The following is a 15596-nucleotide window of genomic DNA, read 5'->3' as shown; positions in this document are numbered from 1 at the left end:
TCTTCAATATATGCAAATCAACCACTGTGACACACCATATTAACAAACTGAAGGATAAAAACCATATGATAATCTCAATAGAAGCAGAAAAAGCTTTCAACAAAATTCAGCACCCATTTACGATAATAACTCTCCAGAAAGTAGGCATAGAGGGAACCTACCTCAACATAATGAAGGCCATATATGACAAACCCTCAGCCAACATCATTCTCAATGGTGAAAAACTGAAACCATTTCCTATAAGATCAGGAACAAGCCAAGGTTGCCCACTCTCACCACTATCATTCAACATAATTTTGGAAGTTTTAGCCACTGCAATCAGAGAAGAAAAAGAAATAAAAGGAATCCAAATTGGAAAAGAAGAAGTAAAAGTGTCACTGTTTGCAGATGACATGATACATAGAGAATCCTAAAGATGCTACCAGAAAACTACTAGAGCTCATCAGTGAGTTTGGTAAAGTAGCAGGATACAAAATTAATGCACAGAAATGTGTTGTATTCCTATACACTAACAATGAAAAATCTGAAAGAGAAATTAAGGAAACATTCCCTTTTACCATTGCAACAAAAAGAATAAAATACCTAAGAATAAACCTACCTAAGGAGACAAAGGACCTGTACGCAGAAACCTGTAAGACACTGATGAAGGAAATTAAAGACAATAAAAACAGATGGAGAGATATACCATGTTCTTGGATTGGAAGAATCAACACTCTGAAAACGACTATACTACCCAAAGCAATCTACAGATTCAATGCAATCCCTTTCAAACTACCACTGGCATGTTTCACAGAACTAGAACAAAAAAATTTTACAATTTGTATGGAAACACAAAAAACCCCGATTAGCCCTAACAATGCTGAGAAAGAAAAATGGAGCTGGAGGTATCAGGCTCCCTGACTTCAGACTATACTACAAAGGTACAGTAATCAAGACAGTATGGTACTGGCACAAAAACAGAAATATAGATCAATGGAACAGGATAGAAAGCCCAGAGATAAACCCACGCACATATGGTCACCTTATCTTTGATAAAGGAGGGAAGAATATACGATGGAGAAAAGACAGCCTCTTCAATAAGTCATGCTGGGAAAACTGGACAGGTACATGTAAAAGAATGAAATTAGAACACTCCCTAACACCATACACAAAAATAAACTAAAAATGGATTAAAGACCTAAATGTAAGGCCAGACACTATAAAACTCTTAGAGGAAAACATAGCCAGAACACTCTATGACATAAATCACAGCAAGATCCTTTTGACCCACCTCCGAGAGTAATGGAAATAAAAACAAAAATAAACAAATGGGACCTAATGAAACTTAAAAGCTTTTGTACAACAAAGGAAACTATAAACAAGGTGAAAAGACAACCCTCAGAATGGGAGAAAATATTTGCAAATGAAGCAACTGACAATGCATTAATCTCCAAAATTTACAAGCAGCTCATGCAGCTCAATATAAAAAAAACAAAGAACCCAATCCAAAAATGGGCAGAAGACCTAAATAGACATTTCTCCAAAGTAGACATACAGATTGCCCTCAAACACATGAAAGGGTGCTCAGCATCACTAATCATTAGAGAAATACAAATCAATACTATAATGAGGGTATCACCTCACATTGGTCAGAATGGCCATCATCAAAAAATCTACAAACAATAAATGCTGGAGAGGGTGTGGAAAAAAGAGAACTGTCCTGCACTGTTGGTGGGAATGTAAATTGATACAGCCACTATGGACAACAGTATGGAGGTTCCTTAAAAAACTAAAAATAGAATTACCATACGACCCAGCAAACCCACTACTGGGCATATACCCTGAGAAAACCATAATTTAAAAAGAGACAAGTACCACAATGTTCATTGCAGCACTATTTACAATAGCCAGGACATGGAAGCAACCTAAGTGTCCGTCAACAGATGAATGGATAAAGAAGATGTGACACATATATACAATGGAATATTACTCAGCTATAAAAAGAAATGAAATTGAGTTATTTGTAGTGAGGTGGATGGACCTACGGGCTGTCATACAGAGTGAAGTAAGTCAGAAAGAGGAAAACAAATACCATGTGCTAACACATATATATGGAATTAAAAAAAAAATGGTTCTGAAGAACCTAGAGGCAGGACAGGAATAAAGACACAGACGTAGAGAATGGACTTGAGGACACGGGGACAGGGAAGGGTAAGCTGGGACGGAGTGAAAGGGTGGCATTGACATATATACACTACCAAATGTAAACTAGATAGCTAGTGGGAAGCAGCTGTATAGCACAGGGAGATCAGCTCGGTGCTTTGTGACCACCTAGGGGGTGGGATAGGGAGGATGGGAGGGAGACACAAGAGGGAGGGTATATGGGGGTGTATGTATACATATAGCTGATTCACTTTGTTATACAGCAGGAACTAACACAACATTGTAAAGGAATTATACTCCAATAAAGATGTTAAAAAGAAATAAACTTGTATGATTAAAACAAAAAGGGGGGTTTCAGATCTCTCCTCTTTCTAACAACAATGCAAAGACAGAGAAATTGGGACATTCACTAAATCTGAATTTGCTAAATGATCCCAACTTTACAAAAAAGACAGGTATTTTTTCAGTTAAAGAAAATCATATCAACAGACATGCAAACCTAAGATGAATCAATAATATTTGGATACTCTTTAACATCTGCAATTATGGTTTAATAATTTCTCATATATAAGTCCAGCTTTACATTTTTCTTTCTTTTATTTTTGGCTTTCACTTATTAATCTAGATGGTCATGGCAGTTGTTCCTTGGCAGTAATGAAGATAGCTGCATGGAAAGAACAGGAGGAAAGTGGTTTAAATAAGACTGATTCAAAGAAGGACCATCATCATATACATATTTTTCAGACTAAGAAATTTTAGAGTTAGAATAATGCAAACAGTTTTGGTTTAGAAATCACTAGAGAATTAGCTGGGAGTTTTTGAAAGGCATCTGAGGAATTTTTCCACCTCGTGGATGATGAAGAAAACATCAAGAAAAGTTAATTAGTCAATGCTAAACCAATATGTGATTGGGACAATGACACACACTTGTGAACGAGACTTTCGAGAAGGGAAGTCCGAAAACAAAAACCCCATATTGTGAATATGACCAAGGGGGGAAGAGGAAGCAAACAGACATGGTTCAAAGAAGCTCTCAGCAAATGGCATGCCACAGTGCTTCCTTCCAACTCTTATTTTGATGTTTAGTCTTCATGAAGCCTCTAGAATATAATTGACTTTTGCTCAGAGCACCTAATGTGACATGGTTCAAATGAAGACTCAATGCCAGTCTAAGAGGATGACAAGACAACCTTGTTAAAAAGACTCATTTACTTGTTAACAGAGTTTTTCTATACACTTTTTTTTGCTGCCCTCTAGGATTCATTTTTATTTATTTCCTCCTAAGGTTCCATATCTTTTATGACAGTCTTCTTATTCATGTTGCCCAGAAACAAAAGAGCCTGGGGTTTCCTGACACTGGTGCTTTTAAGATATGCTCTATTCCCCAGTTTTGAGCAAAAGTCAAAGGAAAAGATAATATATGAGTACAGGGAGACCCAAAGCTTGACAAAGGATCCCCCTCTTTCTAGAGAGAGAAGAGCTCTTCCTCATTAGGAATAAAAGCCCAGAAGCCACAAACTGACATCAGTCCCTGCAACCCTTGGCTTCTTCAAGTCATCAGAGTATACAATAATAGCCCTATAGTGTCTGAAAGCATGAAAACCTCTCATACCCAATAATAACCTATTTTTCTGGTCATCTTTTTGTTCTAACACAATGCACAGCATGTGTTCGTGTAACCAAATACACCGATTTGCTATGAACCTGCATATAGGATTATAAAATTCATTAATTGAAGATCCTGTGAAAAGTAGATAATAGCTAACACTAACTGTATTCCAGGTATTGTACTAAGAATTTCCCTTGCATTGTTTCATTTAAACCTCACAGTAACAGTACGTTGAAATGTTATTAATTTAACTGTTTTACAGAAAAGGAAACTGAGGCTTAGAAGGAAAAAGTCAAAAGTTTGGGTAAACAGGTATCAAGAGTCTTGCAGGCATTAAACCCACATTCAAAGCAGAAGCTCTGATTCAAGTATGGAAGACAAGGAAACATTTAGATAGGTGGCTAAAATGCTTGTTTATCCTCATTGCCTTAAGTTTGGAGATTCAATTTCTTATGATGGGTTCTGAGTAGGTCTGATACTCAGCCAATATTTATAGGTAAATCTCCACAGATTATACAGATTATTAAAATATTTTAAACATCCCCTACAGGTTGGTAAAAGTGCCCTGGCCACACTGGCTTCTCATCCAGGATACTCTTGATATAACAACTAATGAGTTAATATGCCCAGTTAACCAGGTTCCAGAAACCTACTCTGACTAATCGATGCTGAGCCAGTCTCTCAAAGCCTTGCCTCCTGGTTACTGCCAGTGGCTCCCACGGGGATCCCCACAGGCTGGCTGGCCCTTGTCCTGTCCTTGTAGCTGTAGCAACTTCAGTCTCCATAGGAATTTGAGGGAGCCAGGGAGAGGCAGAAGAATCTGGAAGTCTGGGCTGGCTGGTGGGTTGGGGTGGGTACTATTGTAGATGTAAATATTTAAGATATCATCTCTGATTGGGAGACCAGGAGAAAAATGCAAGTATTGATAAAATGAGGTAGTCTCCATTTAATAGAATAGGGTTCTCAATCACATTTAAATGGGATCTACAGGAAAAAGAAAAACTGGTCTCCAAATGCAAACACGAAATTTAAGGTACCACTGCTGGGTATATATGCAAAAAACCAAAAACAAAAACACTGATTGGAAAAGATACATGCACCCCAATGTTCATAGCAGCATTATTTACAATTTCCAGGAATGGGAGCAACCTAAGTGTCCATCAACGGATGAATGGATAAAGAAGATGTGGTATATATATACACACAATAGAATACTACTCAGACATAAAAAAGAATGAAATTTTGCCATTTGCAGCAGCATGAATGGACTTGGAGGGCATTATGCTAAGTGAAATAAGTCAGACCGAGAAGACAAATACTGTATATCACTTATGTGCGGAATCTAAAAAATACAACAAGCTAGTGAATATAACAGAAAAGAAGTGGACTCACAGATATAGAGAACAAACTAGTGGTTACCAGTGGGGAGAGGGGAGTGGGAGGGGTAAGATAGGGGTAAGGGATTAAGGGATTAAGAGGTACAAACTATTAGATATAAAATAATATAAGCTATAAGAATATATTGTACAACATGGGTACACATAACTATAAATGGAGTATAACCTTTAAAAATTGTGAATCACTATATTGTACACCTGTAACATATAATATATACATCAACTATACTTCAATTAAAAAAAAAATTTAAGGTAAAACAGTATAAACAATTCTCAAAATATTAACAAGTGTAGAGATCATAAAATTATCACAAGTGAAAATCGATTATGGTTCAGAAACTCTGCCACTTGTAGTGAAGAGATAAAAATCTCTAAAGCTTTGTCAATTTGTCATTTTTTGGATCAATATTAATCATTTACTTAAGCAATAGCAGAGTCCTTGGTAGAGATTCCAAGGTTAATAAAAAGAGTAAAGTTCTGAAATCCAGTAAAGGTCCAATGATCATATCAGCTGGAATATTAGCTGGAACAGGTTTATACCTGTCCCTTCGTTTTGGGGGAATAGGTGGGCAGTGAGGTACTTATGCTGGGAGAAGAAGAAATGACAAGGGGGGTTGAGAGTAAGGTACTAGCACAAACCTCCCAAATTCTGGGTAGTTGATCTATAGAATACGCTTGTAACAGTTTATGCATTCTTCTACTCTGAAATTCAGTGGTGGCTTTCTGCCATGTTTGAGCTTGCTTTATAAGGCACTTGACAATGTGTTGAAAAGAGGTTTGCTGAGTTATTTGTGTCCTTGCCTTATTTTTTCCACACCACCAGCAAGCAAGTTCTTAAGGGTAGAGATAGCACTGGCAATGAAGTATCCATTTAGGATGGACCTGAATTTTTAGCATTGTTTCTAAGAAAACTGCATTTTGAGCTAAACCAGTTAAGTTATAAGCAAAGCCCTGAGAATCTATATTTAGGTGAATTGTTTCTTACTTGAATATTTTACCATTTTCAACTGGGTACCTCCTTTAAATCAAACATTTCTTTGGGATTCTTGAATGAATTATCCATTGTTTTTGGTACTTTCAAATTTTTTGTAATTGTAAATACAATAAATCCATAACCTAGTTACTACTAAAGATTAAATTGCATTGGACTTTTCTCTTCAAAGGCCCAAACAAAGAATTCCTGGACCCAGTCATAATGCTTGTGAGCCCAGTCCTCTAAAATATAGGGAATGTTAATACTGTAATTCACAGTAGAGCTCTGCAATCTTTAACGTAATAAAACGCAACCAAAAACTCATATGACTGGAAGAATATTGCTGTCTAGTGTTGAAATGGATCATTTAAAAAATTGGAACTAAGTACTGAACAGGGAAATCCACAATAAAAAATGGCAGCAGTAAAGGGAAAAAACAGCTTTCATAAAGAATGTCAACATTTCCTTTCATATGGATGCTTCTGCTAAAATATGTTAATCTGATCATTTTGATTTACTGGTTTTGCTTAATATTTACAAAAGGCCAATTATGTAGAATTTTACATCTTGTAGTAGACATTCCATGGAGTTTTAGTATAATCTCCACCACCCCCAAAAGAAAAAAAAAAAGATTAACGCTGTGGCCAGGGCTATGAATTCTATAAAAATGAGACAAGATGGTAACACACTCCTTTTGTAAAGTGCAACTAGAGCTTCAAAAGGTGGCCATGAATCTTACTTAACACATGGAAAATATATACATGCCTGAAGTATATGCAATCGATCTACCTCTGCTTCCGGATTTCTAGGTATTTCAGAATATTGTTTGAATTAAGGCATATTATCAGGCTGTGACTGTGTTTCACGTCCATAATAGCAGTTTTCCTGAACAACTCTTAGGCACTGATCTGAAAAATAGCCACGTGAAGTTCTCGGCTATTTGCTGGAAAAATGGTGAAGAGCCAAGTGACCTCCTAAAAATGCAAATGGGAGAAATTTTTCTCAGCTGTCGGCATCATTCATTCATTCTGGAAATAGTTATTAAATATCTGAAATAGCTGGGCTTCTCCTGAGCAGCCAGTTTGTTTTTATCTCATTGACATTACAGATTCCTTCGCTGATGGCATTTCCCTTTTTGCATAGACTGCTAGAAAGCTCAGAGCCAAATCTGGCAAGGACATAAGACCTCATGGCACACATTTTATATTTAAAAAACCCTAATCTCAACCCTTGCTGGTTTCATTTCATTGTAAGTTAACAAACATGTAGTGAGCATGCAACATGAATCAGGTATTCTACTTGGGTTTTCTCTTTCCAATTTCTGTATTTATTAAAGACAAAACTTTTACATTTTATGTGCCTTTCTAAGCTATTGAATATAGAATTCTAGGTTCCTAATTTTTAAGGGTACAGATTGCAGCCATAAGACCACACTTCTCCAAACTAGAGAATTAACTCGCCTCAATTCCTGGCAAGAAAGATGGTTTTCTATAAATTCCAATCACATCATATGGTTTGGTGCAAAACGAACTATCTATATGCATGAAGCTAATTGCTTAATAGCCCTACTAACATATGCTTTCTGAAAAAAATGTACACACACATACACATACAACAAATGTAATTGGTGGAATCCTTTGCTTAAAGGTCTCTGGAGTCTTAGCAGAAAGTTGTAAGCAAACCAAGAAACTTGCATACAGAATTATTCATTTATTCTACCCTTTGAGTCAAGTGAAAATCAGGACGCACTATTCATCTTGAAAAGCTATCTGGGTATTTTCTTTTAAAAGCAATTTCCTCAGGTGAACAAAAATGAAATGTGTTAAGATTTTCTTGAGGGATAGTAATAGCAAGCATAACAGGATCAGAAGTATTTATCTGAAAAGTCATCATGCAAGAGAGTTGCCAGCTCAATAATTTTTAGAAGTTGAATATTGGTAGTACACTACTCTAAGTACAACCAAGAAGTGATTATAAAGATATAAATGCATTCTTATAAAATAACATTCCAAATACTTTTAAATACAGAAATTATTTTAAAAATAATGTATTGTCCTCTTGATAGAATGGTATCACAAAATTTAATGCTCTCATTTCAAAAGTCCTTGCCTAGGAAGCTCAATCAGAAATCAAGATTCAACATCTCAATTATAGAATAATCATCTCCCTCACAGTTTCATAAAGGAAGCAATGTAACTGTATCATGGAGGTGAGAATTATCTCTTAATCATTTCTGTGTCCCAAATAAATACCTGGCACAGTGCTGAGGAATTAGCAAGAATTCAATAAATGGCATTGGTTGAAAAAATAAATCAATGAAATGGTCAAAGACTGTTAGCGATAGAAGGCAATATTAAGATTTTTTTTTAAGAAAGTTGAAGCCACAGTTGATTTAACTGCCATTTATTTAACTTGTGACTCAGAGAAAAACAATAAAGACTAGACTCCAAATTTCTTGGCTTCTAGACCAATTCTTTTTCATGTCATTATTTTTTTTAATGTAAATCAAGGATGACATTATCAAGCTTTTATCTGGAGAGTCCTTGTGTCATAAAAAAGGATGCAGTAATTCAATTACAACACAATGGCTTAATATAATTCAGCAAAATAGCTGAATATAAATGACTCTGGAGGAAGAAGAGCCTCTCGGAGCAGAACAAGACAATGCTCAGTGGAAGGCAAAAGGAGAGTGGGTATATAATAGAAGAAAGAGAAAAAAAATGTCTCTCAAGATGAGGGCACCAGGACTGGGAGAAAGGTAAGGGTCCAGTATTGTGATGTCATTATAATGTATATTCCAGGGAGTTGTTTTAATGCAAAATGGTTCTCTAAGAATTAAAAATTGAGCTCTTTAAAGAAGAGGTGCAGTTGAGTGGTTTCTCTTTTCCCACAAGAGAAGTCTTGGCCTATCCAAAAGAAATGTTAGATCCCCAGGAAGATTACCAAATTCTAGGGTTAGCATGTCAAAATGTAAGGTGGTGGTAAGATGTTTCTTTGGTCATCTCAGTTCTTGCCTTGTGTATTAAACCACATCTAAATAGATTAAATAAAAACAGGAAAAATTTTTAACTAGTCCAAGTTAGATACTAGATAATCAAATGATTGGCATTTCTTGATTAGATTGTATCCTAACAAATGACAACATAAAAAAGATTATCTGAAAGAGCTAATTCATTAATACTTTTTGGAAATAGGTGAGTTTTGTATTGATTAGTTATTTCTTTAGTCAAATACTTATTGCATGCCCTCTATGTGTCAGCCATTATGCTAGGTGTTAGAAATATAAAGGTAAGCGTTGCTGTACGTTCCCCGCTTATAGATCTTATTCTAACTGTACATCATTGCAAAAGGAAAAGAAAATAAAAGTCTGCTGATTTTAGAGACTAAAACAACAACAAAACAGTATCTTCCTGAAGAAAGTCTGTATTTTATGCTAGAAAATATATAATATTTATTATGTACAATTGGCCCTCCATATTTGTGGGTGCAGCATCCATGGATTCAACCAACTGCAAATCAAAAATATCTCCCCCTAAAATTCCAGAAAGTTCCAAAAAGCAAAGCTTGAATTTGCCTGGACAGCAACTATTTACATAGCATTTGCATTTTATTTACAACTATTTACATAGCATTTACATTCTATTAGGTATTAAGTAATCTAGAGATGATTAATCCCCACCAGGGATTGATTCCAGGACCTTCTGCAGGTAACAAAAACCACGGACGCTCAAGTCCCTTATATAAAATGGTGTAGTACAATGAGTACAGTGAACCCTCCATATCCGCGGGTTTCACATCCACAGATTCAACCAACCACGGATGGAAATTTTGACCTGCAGTTTGTTGAATCTGCGATGCAGAGAGCTGACTCTATATTTATTGAAAAAAAATTCACATATAAGTGGACCCATGCAATTCAAACCCATGTTGTTCAAGGATCAACTGTATACAGGCAGACGTACATAGGTTATGAGCGAATTCTACGACATTTTATATAAGAGACTTGAGCATCCTAGGATTTTGTCATCTGCAAAAGGTCCTGGAACCAATAACCCATGGATACCAAGGGATAACTGTACTTAGATAACAGGAAGGCTGCTTTAAATAACAAAGGCAAAAATTTTTATCTTTCTGATTATGTAATATATTATAATTGAAGGAAAAAGTTGGAAATAACAAAAAAGTATAAAGAAGAAAACTAAAATCACCTGCAGTCATACCAACAACCCCCCCATTTTCCTATATATATATATATATATATATGTATGTATTTTACCAGACTCAGCTCATATTATACAAATATTTTCATATTTTCTCTATTTTATGAACATTTCTATGTAACTAAAATTCTTCAAAACTTATATATAGTGTCTGAATTCCATTGTATCACTCTTTTTTTTTTCCTCCCCAAATTCTGGCCAAATCTCTTACTATCCTTCACTGAATAACCTATCCTACCTACATTATTAGGAGCTTCTGTCATATTTGATTCACAGAAATACTAGGGTTAATTTTATGCTTATCTGTTCCATTTTACTAATATAGGTGTAGATTCTGGATGTAGTCATATCATGCCACTTAAAATGTGGTGTTAGAAAATATTTTCATATTTAATATATGATATTAATATATTTAATATATACTTCACCTTTGCTATTCTGAATCCTAACCATTTTAGAATAATTTCTTCATGCTCCTAAAATAATCCCACTAGGATTTTGATTGATGTGCTAACGTTATACCTATACATTAATTGCTATCTTTACAATATTCCCATTCAGAAGCATAATTCTTTACATTTATTTGTCTTTTTATATGTTGCTCAGGAAAGTTTTGTAATTCTTTCCAGATAGGGGTCTTTTGTGCAATTTGTATTAAGGATATTACCAGATATTTTATAATTGTGATTGTTACCATGAATTTATTTTCCCTTTTCCTTACCCCAAAATCAAGATATTATTGATGGATAGGCATTTTTTAAGTATATTATTTATTTTGTATCTTGCCATCTTAATTAATTCTCTTTTTAGTTCAAGTAGTTTTCCAGTTGATTCACTTGGGTTTCTCCATGTTATAATGTGAGCAACATAAATATATGTTTACTTAAGGTAGGAGTCTGAAAATGTATTAGAAAAGGCATATTATGTCAGCCCATTCCCATTATCCCAATTTATCACATTCTTCTGAAACAGGATGAATAAGCCCTGGGCAATTTTAGGTATGTTTGATGTAAATTGTATTGTATGTGATTATATATTTCATGAAAATGAAAATTTGCTCTCCTTTTTTCTAATAAATCTTGTATCATTTCATTACATTACTGAATTGTCTAGAACTTCCAGAATAATTTTAAATTATAGTGCTATGCTAGGCATCTTTGCCTTGTTCCAGATTTTGATGAGGATTGTCTCTACTATGCACAATATAGTGGCTGTTTTCTAGGCACATTTGAAAGGCTTTCATCAAGCATAAACAATGAATAGTAACTGTATTAATATATTTACTTCCAGTGGTATTGGGAAGACCAAGGATGGTGGTCATACAGCAGCACTTTCATGTTACCTTAGGGAGTTTACCGAATGGAACACTTTCCCTTCTTTAATAATTCTTGGGTAAGCAATACTTCTTTGTGTCCTGAAGTACTGACTGGATTTATTGGGACCTTCAAACAAGCTTCCATCCTAGAATGTGCTCAACAAAAATACATTTCCACTTAGGGGAAAAGGCTGTAACTCTCTAAGAAAATACTGTATTATTTTAGCTTGTTACAGTGACCTAACTTATCATTTTCTTTTGAGACAGCATAATCTAGCCCTAAGCAATCACTGGTATATTTTAGCAATAAAACAGTTGCTGAATACCATGTAGAGCTTAATGAATTTTATTGACATTTGCATTGTTTCATAAAGAAACATTCTTTAAGATCTGTGATACTATCCAATCTAATATAATTTTTACATGGTTTTCAGTAGCTGGTCATTCAGTGACAGGCCAGTTTTTGCTCACAGGCTGATCCAGTTTAGCACTCACAGACAAGCAGCACAAAAAAATAATTTATTTCCTCTTGGCTTTAACAAAGTCAAGGTCCTGAGAGGGAGAGTGGTGCTAATATATCTGAGCACTTCAGTGAGAAAGATGGAAAATCACTTATGGTTCTCAAATAAAAAGACTGCTTCAGGGTAAAAAAGGAGTCTGGAAAAATCTGTTTGGGTACATAGCTTTGCTGGGTAATTCTTTCCCATGTCTGTGGGCAAATAAAATACAATTTTCCCCCACTTTCCATTATGGGAAAAAAAGGAAACATTAAGAGTGAAAAAATATATATACATATCTCTGACTTTCTGTAGATAAAGATTGTTAGCAGTATCTCATGTATTTCAAATGTATAATTATTTGATTCAGATGCCTTCTTATTTTCTAAAATCCATTTGAGAAATTTGTGCTCTTTTCTGCCAAAGATTTCATTAGATTCACAGATAGAGTAATATAACATCGTTAAACAAGGAGTGGTAATCTTTTTCAATCCTACTGTGGAACAATGTATAAAAAAGGCAAATGATTTCTAAGCACTTCCAGGGTGCCACTATTCTCCATTTGACCCATGTTAAATGTTCTCATTACAATTATACTTCAAATGAATACAAAATCTCAATTTAATCCCAACCTTAGGAAAATGAAACATATGCTCGGAGGTGAAAGGCCTAACGTTACCTAGTTATTTGAATGCATTGCATGTTCTTAACATGGATCATAAGCGAGCTGTCTTTTAATAAATCATTGCACATTCAAAACAATATCTAGCTACCAAATAAATGTCATAAACCTGATAACGCAGAAGAAATAAACAGAAACCTGTGTATTTTAACTATTGAATTCATGATGAAGTCTCACATGGTTCATGTCGACATTTTTCAGAACTCCTAGTTTTCTTTTAAAACATAACCGATTATATTAATTATTCTGTAGGAGATCATTGACAATGAAATCTAGGGCATAGCTTTTTGATAATCTAACAGCACAATTTTTGTCAATGTCAGCCATCACTTTGTGTCTTTTAAAATTGTACTTTTGCATTAATTGTCAGACTCCTGGGTAGTCTTTTGGTGGAAATTTTACATTATGTTTTTCAAAAAGGAGGCCTGATTTCAATTAACATTTCCTTGACAAGGTAAAACAATATTGTACATCTAAATTTTTATTTATTTTCCCTTTCATTGTTGGCAATCTCCTAAGCTTGAAAACATTTTTCTTCTCTCTGATTTGACATTTGGCAAACATCAATCGTTCCTGTACTTAAACGTACTGTAGTTGACAGGCTGCTTTTGTTCAAGAACTTCAGCTTATATATTGCCTTAGTATGCCAACATTTATTTCTTTATTCACTAGCATGATCAGTTACTATTATCCTGTCTTCAGAAATTAAGTGGGTTGCCTGGAAAATTATTTTTTTTCTGATAAATTTGATTAAATCAAAGTCCGAATGCTCAGGACTAAATTTAGAAATTTATTATTGAGCACCTTTATTTTATTTCCTCTGTAAGAGCATTACATCTTTAAAGAAGATTAGCTGGATAAATATTCTGGTGCTCTTAAAACATTATTAAAAAAATTTGCTTCCACACAGGCCTTGCTTATTTAAAACATAATTGTAATATCTTTTGTTTGTCTCTAAATAACTTGGGGTCATATGAAATTACAGGAACACAAACTAAATTCTGAGGTTTACTCTTCATGTCTTACTTTTAGGAATGTATAATCTTTTTTGGGGGGGTAGGGGAGGATGGGTCATACCCAAAAGTCTGGATAAGAACTTTTATGAGAAAAATCTCTAGCAAAATACAGTGAAGAGAGTCATTCATTCACTATAAATGTAATTAGACTTTCCATCAATGGAAAGATGTAACAAAATTTCTCCAAATATATAAAATTTAAAATAAGAAGAGAAAAATAAAATCTTCCTAAAATAACAATAATCACATAACAATATGACTATACTTTGCAGTGTTGCCTGAGAGGAAGTTTTCCTGTTTGGAGATTCAAAGTAATAGCTGATTTGTCTGTCAGTTTTTAATTCTGTCTCTCAATGCCTAAAAGAGTATAAAGGGAGAAAGGAGAGAGGGAGAGAAACAAACACTGATAATGAGAAAAGTGAGAAAAGATCAGCAAAGGTTCAAGGCTGCAAATATGATACAAAGTTCAGATTAAAAATTATTCCCAAATTTTACTGGAAAGCACTCATATATTTTATTCCATAAATAAAGGAAATAGAAGGCTTTAGTGACAACAAAATATTCATGCATTTTATTTTACTGAGACTTTGACTTTTTTTAAAGGAACAGTAAATATATGTAGAATATTTAAAATTCCATATCACTTCAGTTAGTGCCAGCCTTTTTCTTGGTTTATTATTGGTCCTGAGATTTCTATCAGAATATTATCTATGCCATTTTCATCAATGCTTCTGAAATTGTCCTAGAGTGTTGGAGAAATCTGGGATCATCAGGGTGTATTTGGTCCATTTGTACTTGCCAGGGCAGTAAGAATGAAAGTTTTGCCCTAAATCATACATAGACAGTCTGTTTGAATGGGATGTCTCTGGATAGGTCTAAGTTGTTTTGTCCTCTTGACCCACTGCACACTATTAGATATTTTGACTAAATAAAGCTTGGTCAACTTACTCTTCCAATATAATTACACTGTCTATTTCTATAAGAACTTTTTAAAAAGATTGACCTTATCAAAATTTAGTATAAAGCTTGTATTTCATTAGTGGGATCACACTATCATTTTGAAAGCATATAATTAAACTCTATTTCCAATCATCTTTATGGATGTAAACTATCCTACCTTGTTTATCACTATGCAATCAACAAACATTGAATTTGACATGTGCAAGGCAGTGAGCTGGATACTGGGAATTTAGTGGTGTCAGTCAGTATTGGAGGTAACTTGATAAATTTATAACTTAAATGTAAATAATCTTTAGTTCTTAATACCATTGTAATTTTTTTCACAGTAACAAATTCACAAATTGAAAAAACAAAACACTGTTGGACAATGTGTCCTAATTTTTAGTTTGGAAAAAAAAGGTCACTACTCAAGGAATTTATATTACTTCCTAAGTAAAATAGTAAGCAACCTGGAGGTAATATCAGAGAGCTCCCAGCAGTGTTTAAATACATAGTAGGTCTTCAATACTAGGGGTTGATAGTATTTTAAAAATAAAACAATGGCAACAGAAGTTTTAGAATGACTCAAACTATCATTTTTAACTTAGCAATTGCAAAAGTAAGGCATGACTATATGCATTCAGTATGCATTTAAAGAATACAAAAATATAAAATACAAAAGTAAAAAGTGAAGACCTCTTTTTCACTGGATTTCATTTATTTCTAGTAGTGCAAATGTGATTCTGGAATGGTGTCAAACATTTGAGAGGATGGTGTATTAACCATCCAGCAGTAACCCTTCCTGG

This window comes from Balaenoptera musculus, chromosome 2, assembly GCF_009873245.2.
Source record: "Balaenoptera musculus isolate JJ_BM4_2016_0621 chromosome 2, mBalMus1.pri.v3, whole genome shotgun sequence".
Lineage (NCBI taxonomy): Eukaryota > Metazoa > Chordata > Mammalia > Artiodactyla > Balaenopteridae > Balaenoptera > Balaenoptera musculus.
Note: the sequence above shows the minus strand (reverse complement) of the source record.